The sequence below is a fragment of the Mandrillus leucophaeus genome, unplaced genomic scaffold (genome assembly GCF_000951045.1).
Source record: "Mandrillus leucophaeus isolate KB7577 unplaced genomic scaffold, Mleu.le_1.0 Scaffold1195, whole genome shotgun sequence".
In the NCBI taxonomy this organism is placed as follows: Eukaryota; Metazoa; Chordata; class Mammalia; order Primates; family Cercopithecidae; genus Mandrillus; species Mandrillus leucophaeus.
This window is the reverse complement of record NW_012100265.1, coordinates 450,871-462,160: the sequence shown is the minus strand read 5'-3', so window position 1 is coordinate 462,160 and position 11,290 is coordinate 450,871.

Here is an 11,290-nt window from a genome sequence, read left to right as displayed (position 1 = left end):
TCTAGACACATCTGAACATCTGAAGGAACAAACTCCAGACACCCCATCTTTAAGAACTGCAACACTCACTGTGAGGCTCCGCAGCTTCATTCTTGAAGTCAGTGAGACCAAGAACCCACCAATTCCGGACATAGTATCTTTGTGGAGTTCTCTGTATTTCCTGAATTTGAATGTTGGCCTATCTTGCTAGGTTGGGAAGTTGTCTTGGATAATATCCTAAAGTGTGTTTCCAACTTGGTTTCATTCTCCTTGTCACTTTCAGGTACACCAATAAACGTAGGTTTGGTCTTTTCTGATAGTCTCATATTTCTTGGAGGCTTTGTTCATTTCTTTTCATTCTTTCTTCTCTAATCTTGTCTTCATGTTTTATTTCATTAAGTTGATCTTCAATCAGTGATATCCTTTCTTCTGCTTGATGAATTCAGCTATCGATACTTGTGTATGTTTCACGAAGTTCTTGTGCTGTGTTTTTCAGCTCCATCAAGTCATTTATGTTCTTCTCTAAACTAGTTATTCTAGTTAGCAATTCCTCTAACCTTTTTTCAAGCTTCTTAGCTTCCTTGCGTTGGGTTAGAATATGCTTCTTTTGTTAGGCAGGGATCTAGACCCAACATGGCGATGTCACCCGGCATAGCAGGCCCTTTGTTCAAGACTTCCCTTCATCTTTGAACACACCCGCAGACTTGCATACATCAGAGGTTCCGGCTGGGCAACCACACTCCCCAATGACCTGCAGCTCACCTACATTCCACGAGTTTGTAAACAGCAGTTTCGGTTAACAGTTTCCAAAGACCTCTTCCTCATGACCCTTACTCGACTCCTGCTGTAGTAGTTTCAAGACCCCCCAGACCCTGTTTGTACAATCAGCTTCCCTACCTCTTGGGCTATAAAAAAGCCCCTACCCTCCTCCCTCAGCACAACTTCCTTGGCCTGCACCTTTGGACCAAGGAACCTCACCTGTGAGTCCTAATGAAGGCTATTTTCATTGCCATTTGCCTTGTGTCTTCGTTCCTGGTTTGGCTCCAGCCTCAGTTTACCTTTACATTTGGTGCCAAAACCTGGGAGGAGACCCCTCCCCTGGACCCCTGCTGGGTCAGGCAGGCTCTCCTCTCCCTGAGCCAGGAGCTCCTTTCTGAGCCGGGAGCTGCTTCACCAAATCCAAGACTCAATTCGATCACTGCTGGGTAAGTTTTCCCCCGTCCTGTAGGCCCCCCAGGAAGTCCCTGTCCGAAACGTGTAGCCATGTCAGGGGCTCCCTCCGGTCAACTGTGACCTTGGCACTGGGGACTAGGAGACGTCCAACCTCCCCGGAAGCCGCTGTACCCTGTACTCCACGTGGCAGTAGGAGGACGCTCCCATTGCCTCTGGACTGCCCGTCTTAGGACCATGGGAACTACCCAGTCCGAACCAGACCAAAAATTCCCTCTGGGGTGCCTCCTGGCGAATCTCCAGACTTTAAGTCTCAGCCAAGACTTAAAACAAAAGCGGCTCATTTTCTTCTGCACAGTAGCATGGCCGCAGTATAAATTGGATAATCAGTCTCAGTGGCCTGCAGGAGGCACTCTAGACTTTAACATCCTCAGGGATCTGACCAACTTCTGCAAGAGACAAGGCAAATGGCACGAGATACCCTATGTTCAAGCCTTTTGGGGCTTGCGTTCTCACCCAGATCTCTGCACCCAATGCTCGTTAGCTCAGGTCCTACTCACAAAGTCTCTTCCCTCGAGCAAGGAGAGGGATGATTCCTCCTCTTTTTCTGAGCCTCCTGACACCCTATCCCGGCCACCCCTCCAGTCTCCCGCCCAACCTCCTCCTTACCCTGACCCGCCATTATCCCTGTCCTCGTCAACGCTTCCCCTCCCTTCCACCCCTCATTTGCCCTTACCAAACCCAACAGATTCTGTCTCCCCTACCTCCACCTCCTTCCCTTCCTCGCCTGTCTCAGCCCATACTCGGTCCAGGACTGACCTCTTGTGTCCCTTGCGAGAGGTGGCAGGCGCTGAAGGAGTAGTCCGGGTCCATGTGCCATTTTCATTGGCAGATTTGTCTAACTTTGAGGAGAGTGCAGGCTCCTTTTCGGCCAATCCTACTTGTTATATCAAAAAGTTCAGGTATCTGTGCCAGGCACATGATCTCACCTGGCATGACCTCCATGTCGTTACGACCTCAACCCTGTCTCCTGAGGAGCAGGAGCATATCCTATCGGCAGCCAGGCAGCACGCTAACCAGGTTCATTTAACTGACCCCACCATGCCAGTCGGCACTGAGGCAGTGCCCTCAGTTGAGCCCGGCTGGGACTACCAGGTAGGGCAGGCAGGTCGCTGCCGCTGAGACATGATGGTTCAGTGCCTTCTTGCTGGCATGCAGGCAGCCTCTAACAAATCAGTCAACTTCAACAAACTAAAAGAGGTAGTCCAAGGCACAGATGAAAATCCGGCAGTTTTTCTTAACCGGTGGACTGAGGCACTTATTCAGTACACCCGCCTTGACCCTGCCTCCCCTGCAGGAGGAACCGTCTTGGCCTCATATTTCATTTCTCAGTCGGCCCCTGATATCCAAAAAAAAATTTAAAAAGGCAGAAGAAGGCCCTCAAACTCCCATCCAGGATTTAGTCAAACTGGCCTTCAAGGTCTACAACTCCAGGGAGGAAGCAGCTGAGGCCCAACGACAGGCCAGACTAAAACAGAAGGTACAACTCCAAACCCAGGCCTTGGTAGCAGCCCTGAGGCTGGTCGGCTCCAGGAGCTCCCAGAAAAGAGGTACTACCCTAGAACCTCCTGGTGCCTGCTTCAAGTGCGGCAATGATGGCCACTGGGCCAGGCAGTGCCCTAACCCAAAGGAGCCAACTCGCCCCTGTCTGAACTGTTGGCAGATAGGCCACTGGAAGTCAGACTGCCCCGACCTAAGGACGGTTGCTGCGCCTCCACATGACGACCCTCCTCCAGGTATTGGAGGCGCCTTCTAGCTCCTCAACACCAACACAGATTGAAGAGGCCCAGACTCGGGGACCCCTCTCACTCTCGCTGAGCCCAGGGTCATGCTCCAGGTAGCGGGTAAGTCCATATCTTTCCTTATGGACACGGGGGCTACCTACTCTGTTTTGCCTTCCTTCAGTGGCCTCAGCCACCCCTCCACTGTCACAGTCATGGGAATTGATGGCACTCCCTCCACCTACCGCCAGACTCCTCCACTGTCTTGCCGCCTGTTTGGCTCCCTCTTCTCGCACTCATTTCTTATCATTCCTTCATGCGCAGTCTCCTTGTTAGGACGAGATCTCTCCAAGCAAGAGGTCTCAGTTCACTTCTGACCCAATCCCTCCCCACACCTCGTGTTCCTCTTCCCCCTTCTCTCACCTGACAAACCCCGCCAGGCTGACCCCCCACTCCTGTTTCCAGTCCCCATTAACCCTAAGGTGTGGGACACCTCCACCCCGATCATTGCCCAGCACCACACTCCGGTCCGCATCTGGCTAAAAGACCCTTCTAAGTTCCCCTCTAGACCCCAGTTCCCTATCTCCCTTGAACACCGACAAGGACTAAAACCCATCATTACATGCCTGCTCTGGCAGCACATTCTAGTTCCTGCCAACTCACCATGTAATACTCATATCCTGCCTGTACGGAAAAGCTCTGGGGCCTATCACCTTGTACAGGACCTATGCCTCATCAATGAGGCAGTAGTCCCTACCTTTCCAGTTGTTCCTAATCCATATACACTCCTCTCACGCATTCCCCCGACACTACTCATTTCACTGTCCTTGACCTAAAGGATGCCTTCTTTACCATCCCTCTACACCCAGACTGCCACTTTCTGTTTGCCTTCACATGGGAGGACCCAGACACTCATGTATCTTCCCAGCTGACCTGGATTGTCTTGCCTCAAGGGTTCCAAGATAGCCCCCATTTTTTTGGACAGGCACTGGCACGGGACATCCTCCTCTGCCCCCTAACCCATAGCACCCTTCTACAATACGTAGATGATCTATTACTATGTAGTCCTTCCTGGGAGTGCTCCCTTGCAGACACTGCTACACTTTTAAATTTTCTAGGCAACCGAGGTTATCGGGTTACCCCAGCTAAGGCTCAACTTTGCACCCCTACTGTCACCTACCTCGGTATACTCTTCACACCCACTACGAAAAGCCTCACAGCAGATAGAATGAGCCTCATCAAAACTCTCCAGCCTCCTCAGGATGCGGAAGAGATCTTGTCCTTCCTAGGACTGGTAGGGTATTTCAGGCATTGGATTCCCAACTTCGGGGTCTTAGCCAAGCCTCTCTACCAGGCTGCCAAGGGAATACCCACCAGACCTCTGTCTGACCCCTCCTTCGTTGCCAACTCTTTCAAGAAGCTTCAGGACTGTCTCCTTTCTGCCTCTGCTCTCTCTCTCCCCAACCCCCTTCCGCCCTTTCATCTATTCACCGAGGAGCACCAGAAGATAGCTACTGGCCTCCTAGCCCAGCCGGTTGGATCCACATACCAGGCTGTGGCCTATTTCTCCAAGCAGTTAGATCCCACAGTCCAGGGCTGGCAACCTTGTCTGCGAGCCCTGGTGGCTGCCACAGAACTTACCCAAGAGGCCCTCAAGCTTACCCTAGGGCATCCTCTCACATTCTACTCTTCTCACCGACTGTCGGATCTCATCACACACAAGTGTCTCAGCCATCTCACCCCGTCCCAGCTTCAACAGTTCCACCTGCTATTCATTGAAAACCCTCATATCACTCTCATCACCTCACCCCCTCTAAACCCTGCTACCCTCTTGCCCACTCTAGGATACGATTCCACCCCTGCACATTCCTGCCCAGAAGTTCTCACCACCCTGCCACCTGCCCACCTTGGTCTTTCCGAATAGCCATTAGAATACCCAGACCGTACCCTGTTCGTAGATGGGAGCTCTGTCTTAACCCCCAATGGACGCCGACAGGCAGCATACGCTGTCGTAACAGCAATCCAAATGGTTGAAACCAGGCCCTTGCCTCTAGGCACCACCTCCCAGAAGGCTGAACTTACTGACCTTACTCATGCCTCACTTCTCTCTGAAGGGCAGAGGGTTAATATCTATACAGACTCTAAATATGCTTACCTTATTGCACATACTCTGGCAAGAGAGGGGGTTTCTTACCACCAAAGGGACGCCAGTAGTCAATGGACCACATGTAAAGAGGTTGCTTGATGCTGTCCAGGCCCCCAAAGAGGTAGCCATTATCCACTGCAAAAGCCACCAGCATTCTAAGGACCCTGTGTCACAAGGTAACAGCCTAGCTGACTCCACCACGCGGGCCACTACCCTCACTTCCTCCCCTCCCCGAGCACCTTTACTCTTTCTTTCCCCCACATATTCCCCCGACTACTCTTCCCAGGAACTTCAAACCCTGATGGCCCACCCCAGTGTTACCTGGAACAAGGATGGGTGGGTGTTCATTGACAGCCGAATAGCGCTTCCTCAGACTCAGGCAGTACATATACTGACCGACATACACCGCTGTCTCCACATAGGACCCAAGGCTATGTATAACTTCCTAGAACCCATCTTTCACCTTCCCTCACTGCAGGCCCAAATTTAAAAAGTACATCAACAATGTGCCACCTGTTCTGCCACTAACCCCCAAGGTAGACTCAGACATCCAGGGCCTACTCATCAGCTAAGAAGCCACCAGCCAGGAGAAGATTGGCAACTTGATTTTACCCACATGCCCTGACATAAAAAATTTTGTTACCTGCTGACCTTAGTCGACTCCTTCTCAGGATGGATTGAGGCTTTCCCCACCACTCGAGAGACTGCAGAAGTCGAAGCAACTATTCTCCTAGAGCACATCGTTCCCAGGTTCGGTCTCCCCCGAACCATCCAATCAGACAATGGTCCGGCTTTCATTTCCAAACTCACCCAGCAGGTGGCAGCTGCACTCCAGATTACCTGGAAGCTCCACATTCCCTACCATCCGCAGTCATCTGGTAAGGTGGAATGCGCAAATGGCCTCCTTAAACTGCGTCTAACCAACCTCCTCACTCTAGAAAACGTCCAAGAAGGACTCCACAAAAAAACCTCAGGATTAGAGTCCCCACTCGGGTGGTGGCAGTCGTCCATGGCCGGCTGGGTCCTACCCTTCCTAAGCCCCTTACTAATCATTGGCTTCTTACTACTCATAGCTCCCTGTATCCTCCCCTTCATCCAGGACTGCATGAAAGAAGTCTCCCGGGTCACTTTCAATCAGATGCTGCTCCACCCCTATACCCAAGTTCCAACCTCCGATGAACCCCACGACGACCCATACCAGCAGGAAGCAGCCAGATGAACACGTCACCCCTTTTTTCTTATTAGAAAGAGGTCGGAATGTTAGGCAGGGATCTAGACCTGACATGGCGGTGCCACCCGGCGTAGCAGGCCCTTTGTTCGAGACTTCCCTTCCTCTTTGAACACACCTGCAGACTTGCATATGTCAGAGGTTCCAGCTGGGCAACCACACTCCCCCATGACCTGCAGCTCACCTACATTCCACGAGTTTGTAAACAGCAGTTTCGGTTAACAGTTTCCAAAGACTCCTTCCTCATGACCCTTACTCGACTCCTGCCCTAGTAGTTTCAAGACTCCCCAGGCTCTGTTTGTACAACCAGCTTCCCTACCTCTCAGGCTATAAGAAAGCCCCTACCCTCCTCCCTCAGCACGACTTCCTCGGCCCGCACCTTTGGACCGAGGAACCTCGCCTGTGAGTCCTAATAAAGGCTATTCTCACTGCCATTTGCCTTGTGTCTTCGTTCTCAGTTCGGCTCCAGTCTCAGTTCACCTTTACACCTTTAGCTCAGAGGAGCTTGTTATTACCCATCTTCTGAAGCCTATTTCTGTCAATTCATCATACTCATTCTCCTTCCAGTTTTGTTCCCTTGCTGATGAGGAGTTGTGTTCCTTTGGAGGAGAGGAGGCATTCTGGTTTTTGAAATTTTCAGCCTTTTTGCACTGCTTTTTCCCCATCTTCATGGATTTATCTACCTTGGTTCTTGAGGTTGGTGAGCTTCAGATGGAGTTTCTGTGTTGACATCCTTTTGGTTAATGTTGATGCTATTCCTTTCTGTTTGTTAGTTTTCCTTGTAACAGTCAGGCCCCTCTGCTGCAGGTCTGCTGGAGTTTGCTGGAGGTCCATTCCAGACCTGTTTGCCTGTATCATTAGTCGAGGCTGCAGAACAGCAAAGATTTCTGCCTGTTCCTTCCTCTGGAAGCTTCATCCCAGAGGGGCACCTGCCAAATACCAGCTGGAGCTGTCCTGTATGAGGTGTCTGTCAACCCCTGCTGGGAGGTGTCTCCCAGTCAGGAGGCATAGGAGTCAGGAACCCACTCGAGGAGGCAGCCTGTCCCTTAGCAGTGCTTGAGTGCTGTGCTGGAAGAACCACTGCTCCCTTCAAAGCCAGCAGACAGGAACGTTTAAGTCTAATGAAGCTAAGCCCACAGCTGCCCCTTCCCCCAGGTGCTCTGTCCCAGGGGGTTGGGAGTTTGCTCTATAAACCCCTGACTGAGGCTGCTGCCTTTCCTTTAGAGATGCTCTTCCCAAAGAGGAGGAATTTAGAGAGGCAATCTGGCCCACAGCGGCTTTGCCGAGCTACCCTGGGGTCTGCCCAGTTCAAACTTCCTGGCAGCTTTGTTTACACTGTGAAGGGAAAATCGCCTATTCAAGCCTCACTAATAGTGGATGCCCCTGTCCCCACCAAGGTCGAGCTTTCCAGGTCAGTTTCAGACTGCTGTGCTGGCAGCGAGAATTTCAAGGCAGTGGATCTTAGCTTGCTGAGCTCCGTGGGGGTGAGATCTGCTGAGCTAGACCGCTTGGCTTCCTGGCTTCAGCCCCCTTTTCAGGGGAATGAATGGTTCTGTCCCACTGGTGTTCCAGGTGCCACTGGGGTATGAGAAAAAAAACAAAACAAAACAAAAACCTCCTGCAGACAGCTTGGTGTCTGCCCAAATGGCTTCCCAGTTTTGTGCTTGGAACCCAGGGCCCTGGTTGTGTGGGCACCTGAGGGAGTCTCCCGGTCTGCAGATTGTGAAGACCGTGGGAAAAGTGTAGTGTCTGGGCTGGAGTACACCATTCTTCACGGGACAGTCCCTTCCGGCTTCCCTTGGCTAGGGGAAAGATCCTCAAGCCCTTGCTTCCCAGGTGAGCTGGGTGCCTCAGTTGGAAATGCAGAAATCACCCAATTTCTGAGTTGATCTCATTGGGAGCTGCAGGCTGGAGCTCTTCCTATTTGGTCATCTTGCCCAGAAGTCAACTGCACAAATCTTAATTGTGCAATGTGAATTGGAAATTTCACTTTCCATCCATATACTTTTTCCATTTGGAGGGAATTATTTTATTGAGGTAAAATAACCTAAATTATATTTTGTGATAGTGTAACCTAAAATTTATCATTTTAACCATTTTAAGTGTACAATTTAGTGGCATTAATGCACAATGTTGTGCAATCATCAACACGATTTCTAAAGCCTTTTCATCATCCCAAACAGAAACAGTGACCATTAAGCAATGGCTCCCCATTCCCTTTCCCTTCAGTCCCAAGTAACCTATAATCTACTTATTGTTTCTATTAATTTGCAAGTACCTTATATAAGTGGAATCATATGATATTTGTCCTTTTGTGTCTGGCTCATTTCACTTAGCATAATGTATTCAAGGTTTATCCATGTTATAGCATGTATCAGAATTGTACCCTTTTTTATGACTAAATAATATTCCATTGTATGTATGTACCACATTTGTTTATCTATTCATCTATTGATGGATACTTGGGTTGTTTCTATCTTTTGTCTATTGTGAATAATGCTGCTATGAACATTGGTGTACAGGTATCTGTTTGAATCCTGCTGTCTGTTTCTTTGGATTCACCTAGGAGTGAAATTGTTGGATCATATGGTAATTCTATGTTTACCTTTTGAGGAACTGCCAAACTGTTTCTCATAATGGCTTCATCATTTTACATTCTCACCTGGAATTGGAAAAAGGGTTCTAATTTTTCCATATCCTTGCCAATATTTTTTATTTTTCATTTTTTTGATAATGATTATCCCAATAAATGTGAAGTGGTATCTCATTATGGTTTTGACTTGTATTTCCTTAATTACTAATAATGTTGAATATTTTTTCACGTGCTTATTGACCTTGTTGGCCATTTGTATATCTTCTTTGGAATAATGTCTATGTAAGTCCCTTGCCCAATTTTAAATTGCATTTTTTTTTTGAGTTGTAGTGTTCTTTATGTATTCTAGATATTAATTCCTCATTAGATATTTGATTTGTTAATATTCTCTCCAATTCTGTGTGTTGTCATTTTACTCTCTTCACAGTCTTTTGATATAGTATAATTTTTTATTTTGGTGAAGTCTAATTTTTTTTTTTTTTTTGAGATAGAGTTTTGCTTTTGTTACCCAGGCTGGAGTGCAATGGTGTGATCTTGGCTTACGGCAACCTCCGCCTCCTGGATTCAAGCAATTCTCCTGCCTCCGCCTCCCAAGTAGCTGAGATTACAGGCATGCGCCATCATGCCCGGCTAATTTTGTATTTTTAGTAGAGACGAGGTTTCTCATGTTGGTCAGGCTGGTCTTGAACTCTTGACTTCAGGTGATCTGCCTGCCTTGGCCTCCCAAGGTGCTTGCATTACAGGTGTGAGCTATATATGTTACAGATATAGAAAGAAATATCTAGATTTCTTTTGGTGCCTGTGCCTTTCGTGTCATATTTAAGAAATCATTGCCAAATGCAATGTCATTAAGATTTTCTATATGTTTTCTTCTAAGGTTTTTATAGTTTTAGCTCTTACAGCTAAGTCTTTTTTTTTTATTATTAAACTTTAAGTTCTAGGGTACATGGGCATAACGTGCAGGTTCGTTACATATGTATACCTGTCTCTTATACACATCTAGAGACTGCAGAAGTCGAAGCAACTATTCTCCTAGAGCACATCGTTCCCAGGTTCGGTCTCCCCCGAACCATCCAATCAGACAATGGTCCGGCTTTCATTTCCAAACTCACCCAGCAGGTGGCAGCTGCACTCCAGATTACCTGGAAGCTCCACATTCCCTACCATCCGCAGTCATCTGGTAAGGTGGAATGCGCAAATGGCCTCCTTAAACTGCGTCTAACCAACCTCCTCACTCTAGAAAACGTCCAAGAAGGACTCCACAAAAAAACCTCAGGATTAGAGTCCCCACTCGGGTAGTGGCAGTCGTCCATGGCCGGCTGGGTCCTACCCTTCCTAAGCCCCTTACTAATCATTGGCTTCTTACTACTCATAGCTCCCTGTATCCTCCCCTTCATCCAGGACTGCATGAAAGAAGTCTCCCGGGTCACTTTCAATCAGATGCTGCTCCACCCCTATACCCAAGTTCCAACCTCCGATGAACCCCACGACGACCCATACCAGCAGGAAGCAGCCAGATGAACACGTCACCCCTTTTTTCTTATTAGAAAGAGGTCGGAATGTTAGGCAGGGATCTAGACCTGACATGGCGGTGCCACCCGGCGTAGCAGGCCCTTTGTTCGAGACTTCCCTTCCTCTTTGAACACACCTGCAGACTTGCATATGTCAGAGGTTCCAGCTGGGCAACCACACTCCCCCATGACCTGCAGCTCACCTACATTCCACGAGTTTGTAAACAGCAGTTTCGGTTAACAGTTTCCAAAGACTCCTTCCTCATGACCCTTACTCGACTCCTGCCCTAGTAGTTTCAAGACTCCCCAGGCTCTGTTTGTACAACCAGCTTCCCTACCTCTCAGGCTATAAGAAAGCCCCTACCCTCCTCCCTCAGCACGACTTCCTCGGCCCGCACCTTTGGACCGAGGAACCTCGCCTGTGAGTCCTAATAAAGGCTATTCTCACTGCCATTTGCCTTGTGTCTTCGTTCTCAGTTCGGCTCCAGTCTCAGTTCACCTTTACACCTTTAGCTCAGAGGAGCTTGTTATTACCCATCTTCTGAAGCCTATTTCTGTCAATTCATCATACTCATTCTCCTTCCAGTTTTGTTCCCTTGCTGATGAGGAGTTGTGTTCCTTTGGAGGAGAGGAGGCATTCTGGTTTTTGAAATTTTCAGCCTTTTTGCACTGCTTTTTCCCCATCTTCATGGATTTATCTACCTTGGTTCTTGAGGTTGGTGAGCTTCAGATGGAGTTTCTGTGTTGACATCCTTTTGGTTAATGTTGATGCTATTCCTTTCTGTTTGTTAGTTTTCCTTGTAACAGTCAGGCCCCTCTGCTGCAGGTCTGCTGGAGTTTGCTGGAGGTCCATTCCAGACCTGTTTGCCTGTATCATTAGTC